Source organism: Phalacrocorax aristotelis, chromosome 1, assembly GCF_949628215.1.
Source record: "Phalacrocorax aristotelis chromosome 1, bGulAri2.1, whole genome shotgun sequence".
Lineage (NCBI taxonomy): Eukaryota > Metazoa > Chordata > Aves > Suliformes > Phalacrocoracidae > Phalacrocorax > Phalacrocorax aristotelis.
In genome coordinates this window covers 36,600,534-36,619,795 of record NC_134276.1, presented here as the reverse complement: position 1 = coordinate 36,619,795, position 19,262 = coordinate 36,600,534, and positions in this window count along the sequence as shown.

Here is a 19,262-nt window from a genome sequence, read left to right as displayed (position 1 = left end):
AGTAAAAAGAGCTAATATAAATAAATAAATAAATAAGTAAATAAAAATAAAAGACTAATATCAGAGTTAAGTCACAGCAGTATATACCCAGATAATGTCTTTATTCATCAGTCATGCTTACTATACATAGGCTTCAGGCAAAATAATTTGGAGAGTAACATTTTAAAAAATATTTCTAAGAAACATCACTATTTTGTTACACAGAAAAAATATGGAAAAATGTCTACGCATACATACACACACACACAAAATAAAATTAAAACTCCTAGTGTCCATCTAGATACAATAAATCTGTGGATTTAAGTAGCAGAATAAGAATTCAGAGCCGCAGAACAGAGTACATGACTTTACTCCCCAAATTGCAATTAATCAAGAACAAATGCATTTTTATAAAGGACCAGAAACTTGCCATGAGAGCTTCACAGGGAAAATGATCTCAATAAATTAAAGAAACTCATTTTTCCCTCAGAGACAGAACAGTAGACAGTAATATGTTTCATTGCTCTTTGGAAGATCCTTTCAAAGAGGATGAAGAATCTAAAGGTCATGTCATTGAAATAATGCAGAACAGGGTAACTAGTGTCATCTGTACAATACAGTAATCTAGCTGTTAAATAAGGTAAGGATTTTTTTTCCCACTTTTTAAAGCTGACCTGCACATTAGAATGAATGAACCATCCACCTATCATTATTTTCAATGCTAATTATAGCTGATAAAACGTAAAAAACTTGTATGGGACTTACCGTGCCAGCTTTAAAAGAATACACAGATATACCTACATGAACTGTCTAACAAAAGAGAAATGATACCCGCTTTAAGGGATTACAAGCTCTTACATCAGCAATAAAGAAAACAGAGAAGTACCTTTGCAGGCAGAAACCCATCCACAGTATATATTCATGTCTCTTTGCTGGCGGTGAAGGGAAATGCTAAATACCAGCTTCCACTCAAAAGCACTTTTCCATTATTTTTTTGAAGGACAGAAACATATTGAAACAGAAGATACCATAAGCAGCATCCTGTATAGTGTTTGTGCAATACAGACATGATTTGAATGCTGTCCATTCAGTATAATATGTGAGTTCCTGGTGCCTCCCATCCTAAAGCGGTGTGAACCTATGTTCTTTAGGGTATCTTCAAAGCTGGACACTACTGTAAAAACAAGACTGTAAGAGTAGCTGGAAAAGGGGACAAGGAGAAAGAAACTTAAACTCCATGGCAAAGGAGTGTTTGGTAGTAGACAAGTGCCTGGCAGTAGAGAAGTGCCTGTATGCGTATAGATTACAGAAGTCGCATACACGGGAGACTTTCAGACAATCAGAGAAAACTTCCAGGACTTCATCTGGGTTCCTATACTGTGGCACATTTTGTAATTTAAAGCAGCCTAGGCTATGAGGCCATCCACACAGGGCAGGAAGACATGTCAGGGGAGTCATGATGATCTCATAACTTCCTGGAACAACTGCTCTTGGAGCTCTAGATTTACACTGACTATAACAGAAATTTAGACACCTGATTTACATGAAGACACTGATATGCAGTAAACACTGACACATAGTAGACCTCTGCATTTAGACACCCAATGCACTGATGTCTATTGGCATTTGAGATACCTAAAATGTCCAAGACGACCCTAAAGAACACTCCTCAAAGACACAGATCTCCTATACATTTTTTGTTGTATCTGTCAGCCCAACTGATGCATTTAGGATACTCAAGAGTTTGATCAAAAGGCGCTGTGGGCAGCTAAATGTGATTTCTTAATGTCAAGCTGAATACCACCCTCAATAAGTTTAATTGCTTTGGGGGTGAAACAGTGCTCGAAAGTAAGCAGCTTGAGTTGCTCTTGAAAACTCAGGAGGAGGTTTAGGCACCTAAAGCACCACCCCTGATATTTTGCTAAAAGGAGATGGAACAAGAGGATCAATGCTGGAGGTCTCTGTTTTGTTAGCATCCAGTCTCATTCTGAATTTCAGTGAGCTATTTGGGTCAGTCTTCTACAGCAGTGAATTTAACAAGTTAACAATATTTTGCTCAAAACAATGTTTGCTTTCCTGCAGAGGTAAGATAGTGTTGTAGCTGGAACACAAAACATGAAGTGGAAAGAAGGTTCTATTTCAAGATCTTCCTCAGACAGGTCATTTATTCAATTTCTGTATGAGTCTTTCTAGCAGTAATACAGGCATAGCAATTCTTACTTATTTCACAGAGTCACTTAATGCTCTTTCTGTAAAAAGACTTATGCATGGGCTTACCTTAAATCCCAACTGGGAGTTTCATGTGCTTAAAGTTTAAAAAGTTACTCAATCATCATAGAAAGACCCTCAGTTCACATATTTTTAAAATTTATTTTATATACTCTAAAGGATGTTAGGGGTAGATTTTACATTGCATATAATTATTGTATTATAAATTCAAATAACATTTAAGACAAAAATAATATTGTATCCTTTTCCACTTTATTTTGAAAACTGTGTTTTGCAGTATAGTGCTTGTTAAATAGAAATGCTACTATCTTACTTCTGTACTGTGCTCCCTAACATAGACAGTTACCACTATATTGAAGGTTATGAAGGTTCTCAAATTCTTCAGCATAAGCCACAAAATGTTAAGTTAGCATAAGAAATACTTAGGGTAAAAAAAATTAAAAAATTAAAGCAAGCAAGCAACCAGCCAACCAACCAAAAACCCCAAAGACAAACTCACTATTCGTGGCCTCATAAAATGACATGAAACAAGATAATAAAAAATGGGGGACACATTTTTAAAATGTTTGAAAAATATTTCTTATTCTTTCCTAGAATAGAAAAGCATGCTGAAATAATTCACCATAAAATCTCCGTAAATGTTCTGTTTACTTTACATTTTCATTAGGCTGAATGTGGTCAAGTCACTTAAAAACCTATATCTAGTGCTATATGACATTATGTGTATGTAATAGTTTCTAAATAGCAAATAAACTTTTATTTATGGAAATGCAAATTTCAATCAAATAGAAAAGTAGTAGTGAGGTACAACAATCTGTGCAGAAGCAGATAGAAAAGCACAGCCACAGATACATCGAGCTAAGCTAACAAAACTTACAAAAACCTGCAAATATACAAAAAAAGATATATATACCTGCAAATACACAAAAAAGATGTGGACAGGCTGGAGGGGGTCCAGAGAAGGACTACCAAGATGACCAAAGGACTGGGAAGCTGCCATAGCAGGGTAGGCCGGGAGAACTGGGTTTGTTCAGCCTTGAGAAAAGAAGGCTTAGAGGGATCTCATCATCATGTACCAGTACTTAAGGGTAGCTACAAAGAAGATGGAGACTCCCTTTTTAAAAGGAGTTACAAGTTTTCAAAGTAAGAACAGTCAACCATTGGAATGATCTCCCCAGGGAAGTGGTTGACTCGGCCACATTGGACACCTTCAAGAGTCGTCTGGACAGGGTGCTGGGCCATCTTGTCTAGACTCTGCTCTTCCTAGAAAAGGTTGGACTAGATGATCCCTGAGGTCCCTTCCAACCTGTGACTCTGTGATTCTGTGAAATAAACTTGTGAAATACCTTAAAAAATCAAGTCCAGATTTTAGTTATAATAGCTTAAACAAATTTCAGAACTATCATTGTATAAATTTAATCTGTATTTTGGCTATTGTGTGCAGTGCTTTTAGACTACATTAATTGGAATAGTAAATATTCAAATGCTGTGCAACTATCTCATGGATACCTGGGTTGTTTTGTGGGTTTTTTGTGGTACATCTATAGGATTCTGAAAAGCTTTCACAAAGTTATGAGGCAGGTTTGTCTTTTTTAATGTGCTGTGTAGAATTACCACACGCAGGCAATTTCAGAGAAGTTACATACATTAATACCTTCAAATGGGATAAGGAACATGGATGTCACTTGCCTATGCTTCTACATATTTTTGTATTCAAGCCTCTGGCAGGAAAACAAAGGAATGGCTTAGAAATTAGAAAACTACAAGTAGTAAAAAAGATGAGAAATTATGCAAACACTGAAATATTACATTACTATTAATGACATTTCCACCCCCACTGTTAAGAAATAGTAAAGAAGTTGGATATTTTTTAGTGCTCTCAAAGGATGCAAAATAAACTGAATAAAAATAGAGGATGTTGGATAATAAATGTCCAAATGAAATACTTTCTGTCTCTAACCAGACTTCCAAGGGAATGTCGAAGATGTGTGGTAAATTGTCTAATGATTTTGAAGAAAATGTGTAGAAAAGCTGGCTATTACTACTAAGTGAATTATTTGTGATATTAAAGAGATTGATGTGCCTAGAATTCCATGAGTGCCAAATAAATGGTAAAAAATATCAGCAGCTGAATAATAGAGAGATTTTATTGTTGTTAAAACCAAGAGAGAACAGAAAGAGAAACAAAACAGAATCACAGATCTGGTAAGTTCAGCATCAATCATTTCAAAACCTTATCCATAATAAATGTTCTCCTCAACAGTGGTATGGAAAAGGATTTTTTAAAAATCCAAAAAACATTAATCCTGTGCTGCTATAAGAAAAGATTTATAAAAAATCAAGTTATTACTTGATTGCATTGATTTGTGGAATAGGTTACAGTTAACATTCTATTTCCAAAAGCTGTAAGAAAAAAAAAGGAAAAAAAATGGAGCATTTTTCCAACTACCTCATTACATATTGTTGTTATGTGTGGAAGAAGTTGTTTGTGTTATTTAGCCAACTGTCAGTGCTATATTGCTATCATTTAAAAGTTAACAAATGCTGTATAATGTAAACTGGGCATCATGTTCTCAGCCTACAAGCCAGCTGCATTTTCTATGCTTAGGTTTTTAGTATCTGTAGAGCACTGAGAAACTGCAAAAATATTTATTTTCCTTTCTGTTAACAACCTCTATCAGTTTCCAGTGGGATCAAACCTAGATGTAATTTTTTTTTTTTACGTTTTGTTTTCAATATTGAAAGATACAAACATATATTTGTACGTACATTTTAAAATATTGTCATACCTGGTCAAGGTAAGAAACCGTACCAATCATATTGAGAGCTCTGTCTGTAGCAGCAGAAGTAACCTGAAATTCCAGCCAAAGGCCAGCTTAACTTTTTGTGTGTTTCTTACCTATAAATGGGAGTAGCCTTGGTGATTTACAATTGAAACAAATCAGCTTGTCTTGAAGTCTTTGGATGATTTTGTAAGGGTCATGTCATTTATAGTAGATGAAGTGATTTCATTACTTATTATGTCCAAAAAAAGATAAAAATAAATGTTATTTTATCTTTTTTTTTCTTTACTTGGGATAGAGATAGAGCAGTATCTGTGAAGTTAAAGCATATGATTTTTATTTAACTTGACAGACTTAGAACACAATGTAATAAACGGGAGATTTTGAAGTTGAGTTAGTACCTGTAGATGTGCACTTGGTGGTATCTTACTCTCATAAATTATACAATAATTTGAGGGGAATGAAATATTCGTTTACTAAAATGATGATGAAATACATTACTATAGTCAAAAATTACTCCCCCTCAAGAGATAAATTATGAACTTTTACGGAACTCTGATGCTGATATGATAAAGAACTGATAATTGCCAGAATTTTAATATAATATACTTAGCAAATAATTTTCCAGACACCTAAGGCTGTATATAAGCATGTTCATTTACCCACCCTGAACCCTGATGACTTCTCTGGGGCTCTATCGAGACAGCACACATCATAGCACTAAATTATTTTGCTTTTTTCCCCAAATATAATTATTAGTTTTATATTACAAATACATATTATATTATAAACAATGCAGATTAATTTTTCGATTCAAAGATTAAATAATAGAGGAATAAGACCTTATGTGTAGAACGTGATGCATGTCTACTTGGGATCTACTTGAAATCATTGTAGGAATTTGGCAGTAATGCATTTGAATGGTATTATGACATAAATGAAAATAGTAATTAAATTGTATTTATGCATTTCTAGACGCATTTTTATTTGGAGTGGATACTCCTCAAAAACTGCAATGGATTTTTGCTTATCTAACTCTGTTAGAATATGCTATTATGAAAAGAAAGGGACACACCTTTTATAGATATATGATAATAATTTAGATTAAACCTGACTAAAAGTATAGATTGGGGAGGGGAGGCAATAAATAGGAAAATCAATAAATTTCCCTTACTTCTTAATAATTAAATGGAAAAAATACTATTGCTACAGCAACCTTACTCAATAGCTACTATTAAGACCACAGTTAGCTTAACAATTTCATATTATTGGCTGAAATAGAGAAATCCTTATGTTTTCATATAGTAAAGCATAAATGTTACTTTTATGCATTAAAACAGGAAGAAGCTAGATAATAAATGGTTTAGGTTAATCATCAAATTCTGTTACTGATAGAAAGTAATTAAGTAATAGTTGCAGATTTGAAAGAAGAATCTTAAAAATATTGAAATGAGCTTTTATCTACAGAAGTTCCAGTTTTCTATAAATATAAGTAAGTCATTAGTAGTGTAATATCTCATACAAGGTCCATAAGGTTCATTATTTGCTATAACCTGCTAAATAAAGTGTTGCAAAACTTATTTAAACACACATTCACATGATAGACTGCTGTAATGATCCATGGCAACATATATGCATCCCGCACAGTGATCTTCTGAACACCCTTAATTCATCACAGGAACAGAATGTGTAACTTTCTGCTTCAGAAAATATAGACCATTAATATTCGCGTTAAGAGAACACCCTCAATTTCTAGTGTTCACTGTCTTAGAAGACTGTGCTCTAACACATCATCATAGAAGACACTTAAAAGTTTTTTCTTTGTCAATAACACATTAAAACCTCTGAAATAAAGCCTTTTGAAGCATTATTATTATTTATTGGCTATGAAAACTCTGTACTAGCAAATGTGTAAATCTATGTGATGGATAAGATGGATGAAAATGGAACTATTAAAACATGTTTGGATGCACATTCTAATCTCCTCTATTTATCTTGATCTTGATAAGACCTGAGTTGTCCATTAGGATTTGAAGCTCTCTGGAAGTTCCATTTTGTTATTGACTGTGTATGTGCATTACTTTATCCAGTTAGTATTTCCAGCCTCACATATTCAAATAAAATTACAATCACTAACATGTAAGGTTTCTGAAGGAGGGTAGTATTAGAAAATGTATTTGTAAGATAAATTTTAATGCTATAGAGATTAAGTCTAACTCACACAGATATTCCTGCAACAGCAACACTTCTTTTTAACATCAAGGTTGCTAACTACGACTTATATCTAGCAAATAATTATGTATGCTCATAATTTTATCCTATTGATTTCACAGAGAATAAACATGAGTGAAGTTATCCTCAATGATTATGACTATCCCTTTCCATCATTTATTACAGATTTCTTAAGTTAATTTTCATTACAATGTTTTTAGAGCACTAAAATAATAGTTGCTAAATACTATCCTAAAAATTGTTTGAAATTATTGTTTCTCTTCATGCAAGATAAAAAGTATCTAACGACTGAAGACAAAGGTAATGTGTAAACTATGACAGCCTAACTAAGCATATTTCAAGACAGAACACTTGCTTAATGGCAACACCAAGACAAAATAAAGCAATGACTTTACCTTGAATAATTAAAAACTCCAGTTGTGTTTGAAAATGTCTGGAAACATCTTTTTTTCTTCTTCCTTTTTCTTTTTTTCCTCCCATGCCACTTGTTTTAAGCAATTCCATCCTAAACAATGGTGTTTCTGTGTGGTAGTAGAACAAGAACTAGTTTAAGTAAATGAAAAACTGTGATCCACATCATCACTCTTATTTCCACATTTTTGTCTGATCTCCATGAACATCATTTCCCTGTTTCCTTATAGAGGTCTCAGTAGTTCCATGGCATGGTTATCTTTCATGTTCTAGACTGTCAGAACCAAAATTCTGTGTACGCCTGTCTACATGTTGGGTATTTTTTCCCTCTTGGTAAATATGAAATTTATGAAAGGACATGTTCAGATGAGACTGAATTGGAAGACTGTTTCTCAATACCCATCTGCCCACTCTGGCTTAATCTCAAATACGAGAACACAAGGGAATAAATCAAGTTTATCTGTAGAGCTCTTCTTTCAAGTGATATTTGTGAAATCCAAAATAAAAGATACTGGAGCAACACCTGTCTTCTTGGGAGGCAGAAGGCTCATCTGTATGCAACCCTATTACTTAGCGTGACTTCTCTGATACACCAGGTGGATTTTACTTCTTCTTTATCAAGTGCTACTTCCACATCTTGCCTCTTAGCACCCAGCCACTAGCTTCTGATGCAACTTCGGTGATGGTATTTTTTTCTACAGAACAACGTAGAAGAAATGTGAAGTGGAATTCGCTCAGAAATTATGAGCAGCATGAATACATGGGAAACATTCCTTTATTTTATATTTTTAAATCCTTCATTAGACTAAAGGATCAGTTTGCAAAACCCATTTATTCTTTTATTTCTATCCTTTGCTCAATAGTTTACTGTACATTCTTCAGTACCCAACTATTCCTATTCCTACCATTCATTTAAATGTTAAAAGGAGAGATTCATTTCAACTGCAGACACTGTTCAAATACCATAAATTACCTGACTTAATGCAAAGAAATTCAGAGCTTAGAATGAAGCTCATCATGCTATGCATGCATGACCCCACTTGAAGTATTAAACCGGTCTCAAAACAATGACCATTCTTTGTTGCAATATTGAGGTTTAACTAGATGAGATGTGGGGCCCAGTTCTGATCCCATTAAAATTAGTGGGATTTTGTTCTTAGCAGGATTTGAATATAATTATAATTGCTTTCATTTTTCATAAAACTTGCCTTTTTTTTTCTTCAGTCCCTTCATATGGGTATATCTGTTTCAAAGGTTATGTCAGAGCAATGAATTTAAAAGAATCAAAGAAAAAATAGAGAAAGGCCCTGTTCTTGCTCATTTCAGTATTCTTCAAAGTGACATGGCTAAATACCTCAGGAGGGATTTCTAGGATATGCTTGGACATGAGTTAGCATCGTACGTTGCTAATAAAACCTGAAATAAAGAAAACTCTTGAGAACCAGGGGACTTAGACCTAGACCTGCCAAAATTATCTCTCTCATTTAAAAATTCTGCTTGTGTGTGCTGCAGTCACAGGAAAGACTTCATTATGTAGTAGAAACAGGGAAAAGTACCAAGTTTGACAAACTTATTAAAACTCTTAAATATATTTTTTAAATAATCATACATTAAAGAAACTTGCCACCTTATAAAATTATTTCTTGAAAGTCAGAATGCAAATACTGTGAAAGAGTACTACAACTGAGGCCTTAGCATATAGGCTAATTAGTGTTTTTTGTCAGTGATCAGAGTTATATCTCTTGGCTAATTCCTCTTCCCTACATAATTTTAAATAGTAAAATTTCTAAAGGTACTCAATCCTTTCTCCCCCAATTTTAATGGTACATGCATAACCTTCAAAAATGTGACTAATAGTTTCTATTACCTTCTTTGGTGAGGTCCTGATCTTGCACAAAATTTACTCTAAGCAGGATGCTGAATGTACTAACAGTCCCAGTGAAATAATTCTTATTCTGCATGAACACAGATTGGGGTCAGTTAAAATACTAGGGCACAAGAAAATGTCACATTGGTAAAGGTAGTGGGGCCAGTGCCTACAAGACTTTTGTGGAGTGATAAAAGGTCATACTGCTTCTAGTGCGCATGTGATACTGCATGTGATATCTGTTAGAAACTGATGCTATTGGTATTATAATGTACTAAAACTGTAATATAGAATATTTTAAGTATAGTAACATTTTAATTCCTTTAATGATTTAGTCATGCAATTCAGTGTCCGTCCTTCATGCTTGATGTTGACCTTTAGCTTGAAGAAATCTGTATCCCTTTGTAAAATCTTCACACTGAATATTCTTACAGGAAAATGAACTTTCCTATTTTACTTTAAAACCACAGCTAAGTCTCATGAGTTCCCTTTCCCAAAGTGAAAACAAAGTCATTATGTTGGGAGCAAACTTTTATTCACAGTACTGAAACAGATATTTTGGGGATATGGAAACAAACAAACAAACATAAACCCTCCAAATCCCACAGTTTTAAACTGACAGAAAGATCACCTCTTTTGAACTTTTAACCAGCAACAAACTACTCCTTAGGCAGTCTTACAGAAATGTATTTATTTGTGATTCAGAGGTTTTTAGGTGTGCAAAATTTATCAGATCCATTTGAAAGATGAGCCAGTGGTTAATTCCCTTTAAAATTAAAAAGATTTTGTTGTAAAGTCAAATTAATTCACTTTAACTGTGGCAGCACTGCACATAGCTACACATGGGAAAGATTTTGCTTTATACACAATTCATCATGGAGCGGTTCATCTTGGAGCAGTTACAAAAAGCTGGCCTTTGGCTTTATTACTTATGCTTTAGAAGACAGTAGTTTGTGCACCAGATTTCTTAGCATATACAAATGAATGACAAATCCTTCCACTTATTTATTATTCATGAATTGTAATAATCATGTTGCACTTATTAATTTAGCCCTCTTTTAAAAATCAGAGGTACAGGAAGGAAGGCTGAACATAAGAGGCTGTCAAAGATTTTTATTTTTCTGTGGTCATTCCTGTAGTTCTGATCTATTTTGAGTAGAACCAAAAACTGAATAGAAAACATTGAACCAGCTGGGGTTGTATCATGCAGCAATAATCAATACATAAATATTTTTCTTCAAATAATATAATTTTACTGATTTGAAGAAAAAAATAGTTGCAAAAGGTGAAAAAGGACTCAAACACTGATGAACTACAGAATTCTGAGCAGTGGTATTATATTCTTAAAGAACTCTGAAATTATTCTCTTTCAGAATTCGGTATGGTTGGAGAAAGGCCTTTACAATATTAGGCAGGGTGTAGTGGTAGAAAATGGTTAATGGTCTTTCTCTACTCCATTAGGTATTTTGGAATTCAAAATTTAAAACCATTTAGTACAAGAGGTATAGCTACATACTTCAAAAATCCTAAGGACTAGGTCCAGATTGGATTCTTGAAACTGGCATTATAGACCAAAAAGGTGATGATCTGCAGAGCAAACTACTAGTGTAAATGATCTAAAATTCAGATATAGCAGTTTGATTAGCTCTAGTGCATGAAAGCAAAAGCTGAGAGAACTGAATTTGTTGATTTTTAAGAAAATAGTATTAGGGGAAATCTCATTTTTGTTTTCAACTATTTAATGGAATAGTACAGAAAAGGCAGAGCGAAACCCTTCACAGAGGTTAATAGTGACAGGGCAGGAGGCAGCAGACACAAGATGCAGCAAGGGTAATTCTGATTAGTTATGAAGGATTTTTTTCTTTTGTTGACTCCCACCCTCTGCCCCCCCCAACAACAAGGGTAGTCTTACACTGAAACAGGTTTGGATCTCCATCCTTGGAGCTATTCACTGGGCAAGGCACTGAGTAACCAGATCTAAGTTGTTCCTCCTTTGAGCAGGGGTCTGGCCAGAGGTCCCCTCCAGCCTGTATCATACTATGATGTTAGCCAGGTCTGAGGGACTGAATGACCATTTCTAACCATAGTGCATTAGGTGTGCTCCTGGAATGCACTTTCATGTAGTTTTGTCTGAAAGCAATCCAGTTCATGCATGACAGATTGCTACATTTTACGAACCAAACCAGGAAAAAAAAAAAAAAAGGAAATAATTAGAATACTCATTTCAGTGGCATACACCTGATGTGGATTAAAACATTGATTGATGTTGCTGCATCCTGGATGAACCCTGAGAAGGAAGCTGGACAGATCAAAAAATATCATGTAACCAGATCAGAGGTTTATACATTTTAAAACTGTTAATCAGGATATATTAGTTTATGTTGGACCTATATATAAGTGTACTAAAATAGTGTAAATAGCAACAGTGCATACATATGTTGTAATACCTGTGGCGGCAGGGTCAGATACAACATATAAGCATTTGGCAGAAACATGCGAGCAATTTGGTTGCTAAAGGAGCAAAGAAAGACTTGTGTGGTCAGATGAAGGAGACTGGCAAGTAAGAAATTGTTCCCTCCAAGTGTTAAAACATTGCCAGACCAAGGACAAGATGACTACAAGGACTGAGAATGAGCAGAGCATCCTTCCAACATTAGGATATTGGCTCACAAAACTACAAAGAGGGTAAGCAGCAGGAGGAGCAGATGAGCCTTCCCTTTATTTTTTTGGCAGGGTTGGGCAGGGGAATAGCATAAAAACAACAGGTATAAGGAATGAAAAGCAGAAAAGAAAGAACACAAGTCCACTTCAGTTCTGGCTTCCCTCGTCAATGAGTTCTCAAGTCTGATCACCCTGACCTTGGTGACCAAAGACCACCAAGGACTGCAGTCATCAGCACCAACTACGCAGCATCACATCTGTGGCATTTTGTACTCGCAGGTAATTTGAGATGCTAAAGACTAAAAATTTCACCTGCATAGTAATAATTATTAATGACATATAAGAAGCACGAAGGGTGCTGTTAATTAATTAATTTAGTAAAGTTCTGTTTTAATGTTTAAAACTGGCCCCACTTGTCAGTCTTCTGAAGATTCTTGTCCCAATGATCTCTAGTTCCTTAATTTGTATAAAACAGAGACACATATTCTGCTATGACAATCAGCAGAATAGAATGGTGCCTTGTAATTAGTTTTCCTATAGTTTTGCATTTCTCAGAAAAGGTACAATTACAATGAGCCTCAACAGCAACCTCTACTACCTGGTATTTGAAATAAGAAGTTAGGAAAAAGATTTATGATCTTTCAACCTTCCTACCTAATTAGTATCACTTGTACCTAAGCCCATAATATACCCCTAGCTTGTACATGTGTACCATGGAACACATGAACACCACAGCATTTCATAAAAAATAATTTCCTACAGGAATTTTATCCCAGCATGTGAACTTTTGGTAAGGCTCAGAAATTCCTAACCTTTCATAAAAAGTTATTAGATTCTCATGAAATACCACTGACTTTAGCCTAATAAACTGCGTAGGTTGGTCCCTATAATGGTTTTATCCCCTTTAAGTAGGATTTAATACATTTTTAGTCTCTTCCACACGTCAGAACAGAAGCTGCACATAAAACATGGGCATGCTTTGCAATCTTTACACGACTGTACAGTTCAGTTCAGACAAAAGGAAAAAAGAAGATACAACACTTGCAGACAGCTAAATAACCTAAACATTTACCTAATTGATTCAGATTTTCAGATGTAAAACTAGGTGTTCCCCTCAGTGAAACTAGGAAGCATGATCTTTAAATCAGTGTTAGCAGTGTATAGGCTCTGACTTAATTAACTGATTGGTTTTCCATGGAGACAAGCACGCTCAAGAAAAAAAAAAAAGAAAAGAAAAGAGAAAAAGAATAAGGCAAAGAAGTAAAAATTACCTAAAAAGAAATATCTTCAGGTGTCATGGATCATACACAATGACCTTCAAAACCTGCAAGATGATTTATACTTTTAGATATTTTCAGTAATTCTTTGGGTGTGATCTGTACCTTTAGATATAATCACAGTAAGTCACTGAACATGATCAAATAAACTTCTGCAATTAATTATGTTTTATTGTGCCTCAGTATGAGAAAATAATGGAAGATTGGTGAGGAGGATTGTAAACACACTTAAGTGACTTGCAGCTGGGGTATTGAAAAACACATAGATGATACCATTTTTTGTTTGCCCTGTGTGTTGGACAAGGAGAACATTTGTGTTTAGGTAACACAGGCCTGTGAGAAACTTAGAGGCACTCTATTGAACATGCGTGAGATTCCTGCCCTGCTGTGGGAAAGATCAAGCCACAGTGGTAAATTACGCGTGTGCAAATCTCTGAAATACAGACAAAAACAGCAGGTTCAATGATCCTCTAGCAAGGACTGAGCTCTGCAGTGCCTGTGTTCCCGCCTGTGTGCCTCTGCCCCGGTGCTGGTTTGGGGATCCCCCAGTTGGGAAGGTAACAAAAATAAATTTACTCTGCATTTCATCTGTGGTTTTGCGGTTGTCCCTGTGTCCTGCCGGTGCCGCTCACACACTCAGCACCATATGTAATCAAGAGCTTCTATCAGTTTAATAGAGGGCAGTCACCACTTCAGAGTGGGAATAAGATGACTGTGAAGGGCGAATCTTACCTTGTATTTCCAGGTCACTATTAACGTCATACGGGGGTTTTGTTCTAGCTGTTCCAGGTGTTTTTTCTAGAACTTCTGTTCTAGAGTTGGGAGGGTTGTGTCTTACAAACTTTGTGCAACAGCTGAGTAAACAGCTGGATATGTTTATATGTGTGAGAGAAATAGAAAGATGGGAAAATGGAAAAACTAGTGTAACAGGAACATACTATTTCACCTCCATCTCATTCTTTAATTTGTTGAGCATTCATATATTTCAAACATGTGCCAACTATTTTTTGTTAATGTCATTATTCTATAACCTTATTTGAATCTTAAAATAAAAATATATTGTAACAGTCACCTTTAAACTGATTATTAAGAAAGATATTTGGTGGATTTATTTATCTAAAATGATGCGGAATACTGAAATAAATAAATATATTTTAATACAGCTTGATAAGCTATTGTAGAAGTATGGTAATCTGGTAAGAAACCTGGTAATATGGATGCGCCACATAATTTAGGCTAAGATAAAAAGAATCAAATGCAAACATTTGGTTGTTTATTTTTAGTGCATATTCAAGATGTGCAAGAACAATATAACGTCTACAATTAATTTATGTCTCAATTTTGAAATAAATTTTAAAACATAGAAACAGCAAATTGGTTGACATCAAATACCCACATAGGCCAGTACTCCTCTCAGTTGTAGAGTTCAAATACTTCGTAAAAGAATGCAAAAACATCAGAAAAGGGTAAAAAAGCAGGGCAAGCGTTAGGTGGTTGTTTCCCACAACACCCTTCCAGCCTCCAGCAGCTCAGTATATTTGTGTTTAACAGCTGTTGGGTTTTTCCCATTATTTTGCCCAATTCCTTTCTGAATCCACATAAACTTTTAGTATCTACAGCTCTGAGCTCTGTAATTTAACAACACACTGCTCATGGAAACACCCATTTCTGCATCTTTTGAACCTGCCACCTGTCATATTCATTTGATATCTACTACTTGTTTTAAAGGAAGTGAGCAATTTCTCTTCACCTCCTCCATGACAATCATAACTTTATAGGTATACCCTCCTAGTCTTCTATTTTTCCAGGCTGAAAACTCTTTGTTTACTTAATCAGTCCTTCTGCAGAAGCTATTGCATATATTTGATCATTTTTGTTAACCTTTTCATACTTCTAATGAATCCTTTTTAAAGTGAAAGGTCAGTCCTGAACACATCATCCAAGACATTACAGTGAGTTTTTGAGAGTTTATGTCTATATTTATGTGCATATTGTGTATATATGGTTTATATATTTATATATTATATATATATAAAAAAAGTAACTGACTAAAAGCTAATCAAATTAACTAGAAAACTTTGTGAGGATCAAATGAGCAATGCTTGACAGAGGAACAAAGAAACCTAACCTGTGAAGCAGAGTAGTCTGACCCTATTACTCCTAAGCAAATCAAGAAGAGTGATCACATCATTGCCTCTGGAGCTAAAGTCACCAAAAAGAGTCATGGGAATATGTGCTCAGCCTTAACACTGACTGCATCCGGGCACGTGGAGCTAAAACAACCTGGTATCTACAGGGCTGTGACAGAAGGACTCCCCACTATGGGACTGGATGCTGCAGTAGTGAGCCAAATTTAAATACCCCAAGACTATTTATATATATATATATGTGCATTTAAGTAGGTTGATAAACACACACTGACTCCTTTCCAGTTCTCAATACACATAGTTTTGTGTACGGGTAGGAATCTGTGTGCATGTGCATGCATGTGATATTGTGTAATGGAATAGGAATAACATCCAAAGTTTTCAAAGGATTCTGAGCACAGAAAATAGTTTTTCAAACAAATAAATTAGAAAGAAATAATGTTAAATAATTTTAAAACACGTAACATTGAAACACCTGAAAAGTATTAAAAAAAAGACAACTTGAATTTTCAGTGCATAAAATAAGCATCTATAGAAGTTAGATGGTTTCAACCGCTTTTCAAAACTGCAAGAGATTCTTTATTACCATTCTGTTCTACCAAACAACATTTTATGTATCCCACAATGGACCAGCACTGGTTAGGAATCGGTATCATTCTAGAAGAGGAATCAGAACAGAAGAGCTTTCCTGTCTTTTGTCTCACAGCCCTAACCTCTTAAATTTTCTCCTTCTGGCTTTACGGACACCAGAGTCCTGGCTGAACAGCCATAACTTCAGCAGGAAGATATTTCTTTCCAGTATGTCCTGTAACATGGTGGATATTGTGTTCTACAGGCATTCACTTTTCTGACTGAGGGGCAAACACTTTAATCATGAGCTTATTATGCAAAAAAAAAGTGGCCATCTCTACTTCTAATGAGTTTCAGTGCAATCATATTTGCGTTCATCATGCTTAGAGAAAGACTAGTGATTCAGGCTATACTGGAGATGCAATCAATGTCTAAGAAAGTCTGTGACTAAATATAGATTGTAATCGAGTGTGAGAGTGAGATAGGCTCCTCTGGAGGATTAAAAAAAAAAAAATAGAATGTAATAATATGTATCTTTAGTGGTCCTGAAGAACATTTTCACTTACCAAAGGAAGGGCCTCTTGATTTTTGAATGCCTTCATTGTCTGGCAAGAAGTCTGAATTTCTGCCTGGGGTCTTAGCATCTCAGCTCTGTCTATATTCCAAGCTGAGAGAAATACAGGACATTTAGATTTGTCCCTCTTATTTAAATGTAAATGCTTAGACTAAAATGTGATATTTTTAATACCCCTTTGATACATTAACTTTAAGCTTTATGCTAATTAAATTAACCTTTTTCATTTTAATTAAATGCTATTAAAGATTTTTAAAATCCCTGTAAGCCTCAATAGAAAGGAGTAAAATAACAATATGCAATCTAAAATAATCAGTGGATTATTTGAATGATACAAAAATAAGAAAGGAGTTCAAATAGTTTTTCAAAGCAAAAAGACCTGCTGATAATATGGTAAAATTTTCAGTGTCTTGAAAGATTTCTTTTAGGATTATCTAAGAGCTTATGCTTTCTTTACATCTAGGAAGTACACATACTGAAAGTGATGTCAGGAAATAGTTTATAGAAATATTTAAACAAAGAATAAAAATAGGCTAGATACAAAATGCTTTCCTTTTAAGACATTTCTTTGCTGCTTGTCTGTGTGTGGGTCTATTGCGACTGCAGACTTTCTAAAGGAGTGATTATTCTTATGCATTCCTGTAATATCTAGAAAGAAAAAAATTAATTTCTCCTTGGTAGGAGATTCTAAGGGACTCTTTAACAAAACATAGAGCACATACAATAAAAAATACTTAAATGTAATAATCTTTTACAGATTATGAGGCGTGTGCTCCTCATTTCATTCTTGCTATAAACAGTTAAAGCTGCACCAGCTTGCAAAGAACATTTCCACATGAAGGATTGGAACTATCTCTGAAGAATTATGGGACTTTATCCATTAAGCCAAAATCATATCTGATTTGCATTCTGCATATCCCATTGAAGATGGCAAGATTAATAGAGCTATATATGAAGAGTAGACAAGTGTTAAATTTGTCCTATTGTTTAATATTCAGTTTGAAAAAGGTAAGAAGGTTGAATATTTAAATAAATTGGATCAGTACACCTTTGCACAAAGTGAATGTTCATAATGAAGCTACCCATGGTATTTTTTCACTAGCTCGCCTTACAATGATAATGAAAGGTATTCATATATCCAGTTTTACCCATCAAGAAGCAAAGCTGGAATGTAACAGTGAATTTGGCCTCTGAGGAAAGTCACATCAAATCAAATCAAATTAAGATCTAGTTTTGATCCTGGAGAACAAGTTTCCAGTATTTCTTTAGTTGCCCTTAGAGGGAACAAAGGTATTTAGATTTTCCTTTTCCATCTTCTCTTGGAATCAGAAACTAACCATCACATACCTGTTTATCTTTCTTGCTGTTAATATGTAATCTCTTTTCATAACAGTTTCTATTTCTGCTCATCTTTTTCATCCCTTTTTCCAAGGCTGTTTTTCTCTAAAAGCAATACTCATTACCCCCCTGAAATTCTTTTTAGATAGGTCTCACTTCCCACTATTTCTTTCTTTCTAACCATCTTCTGTGCTTTTCAGCTTTTAATTTCCTATAGTAATGCTAAACACCTTAAAATATAGCAAAACGCTCCCATGTTAAATCATCAGATCCTATTTCCTTTTTTTTTATCTCATGGATGCTTGCAACAATGTGGTCTCAAGGTATACGTAGAGAAAGGCTGTATTATGAAGAAAATTACTTTGGCACCTTTGTTTTGGAAGGTGGATTATCCACTATCCTGAAGTTGAACAATGAATACATCATGTCATCATGGAACCACATGACTCTTACTTCACATTGATTTTTGCAAGGCAAGGACAGTAATCTATTCCTTTTGGCATAACAGAGAATTTGTAATACTGTGAAATAAACTCTCCTGCCTTCAATATGTTTTTTTTTAAATGTCTTTTGTCTGTCTTAAACCAAATATCTAAAAAATTTAGATTCATCAGTAAATCTAAAGAAAAAAAACATTGTTCAAAGTGTTCAAATGAGCAGTTTACAAACATATTGTTACATGATCTGGATGAAGGGGAAGAGTGCACCTCAGCAAGTTTGGTGATGACACAAAACTGGGAGAGCAGCTGTGTTGCCATCCAGAAGGATCTCAACAGGCTGAAGAAATGGGCTGAACCTCATGCAGTTCAACAAGGAGAAGTGCAAAGACCTGCATGTGGGGAGGAACAACCCCAGGTATCATCATTAAACTTTATACATACTTTATATATATTTTACACATTATGTCTTCTATATCTGCATTTGTAGTGCCAATTTAATGAAATTTAAAGGTGTACTTCTGAGAGTACACCTGAGGTATCAGACTTTGAGAAATGCACCTTGAGAACCAGATCCATAAAAAAGTCCTACATGTACAAACTGTAAAAGATCATTACCAGTACAATGAATGAAGGGAACATAATATTAAGGCTTGAATCATATTAGATTTGAACAGAAAAATGAGAAATGTAAGTAGAACAAGAAGAAAATAGGAAAAGTATGAATACCCGTGTTGTATGCCTCTTTAGATTAGCT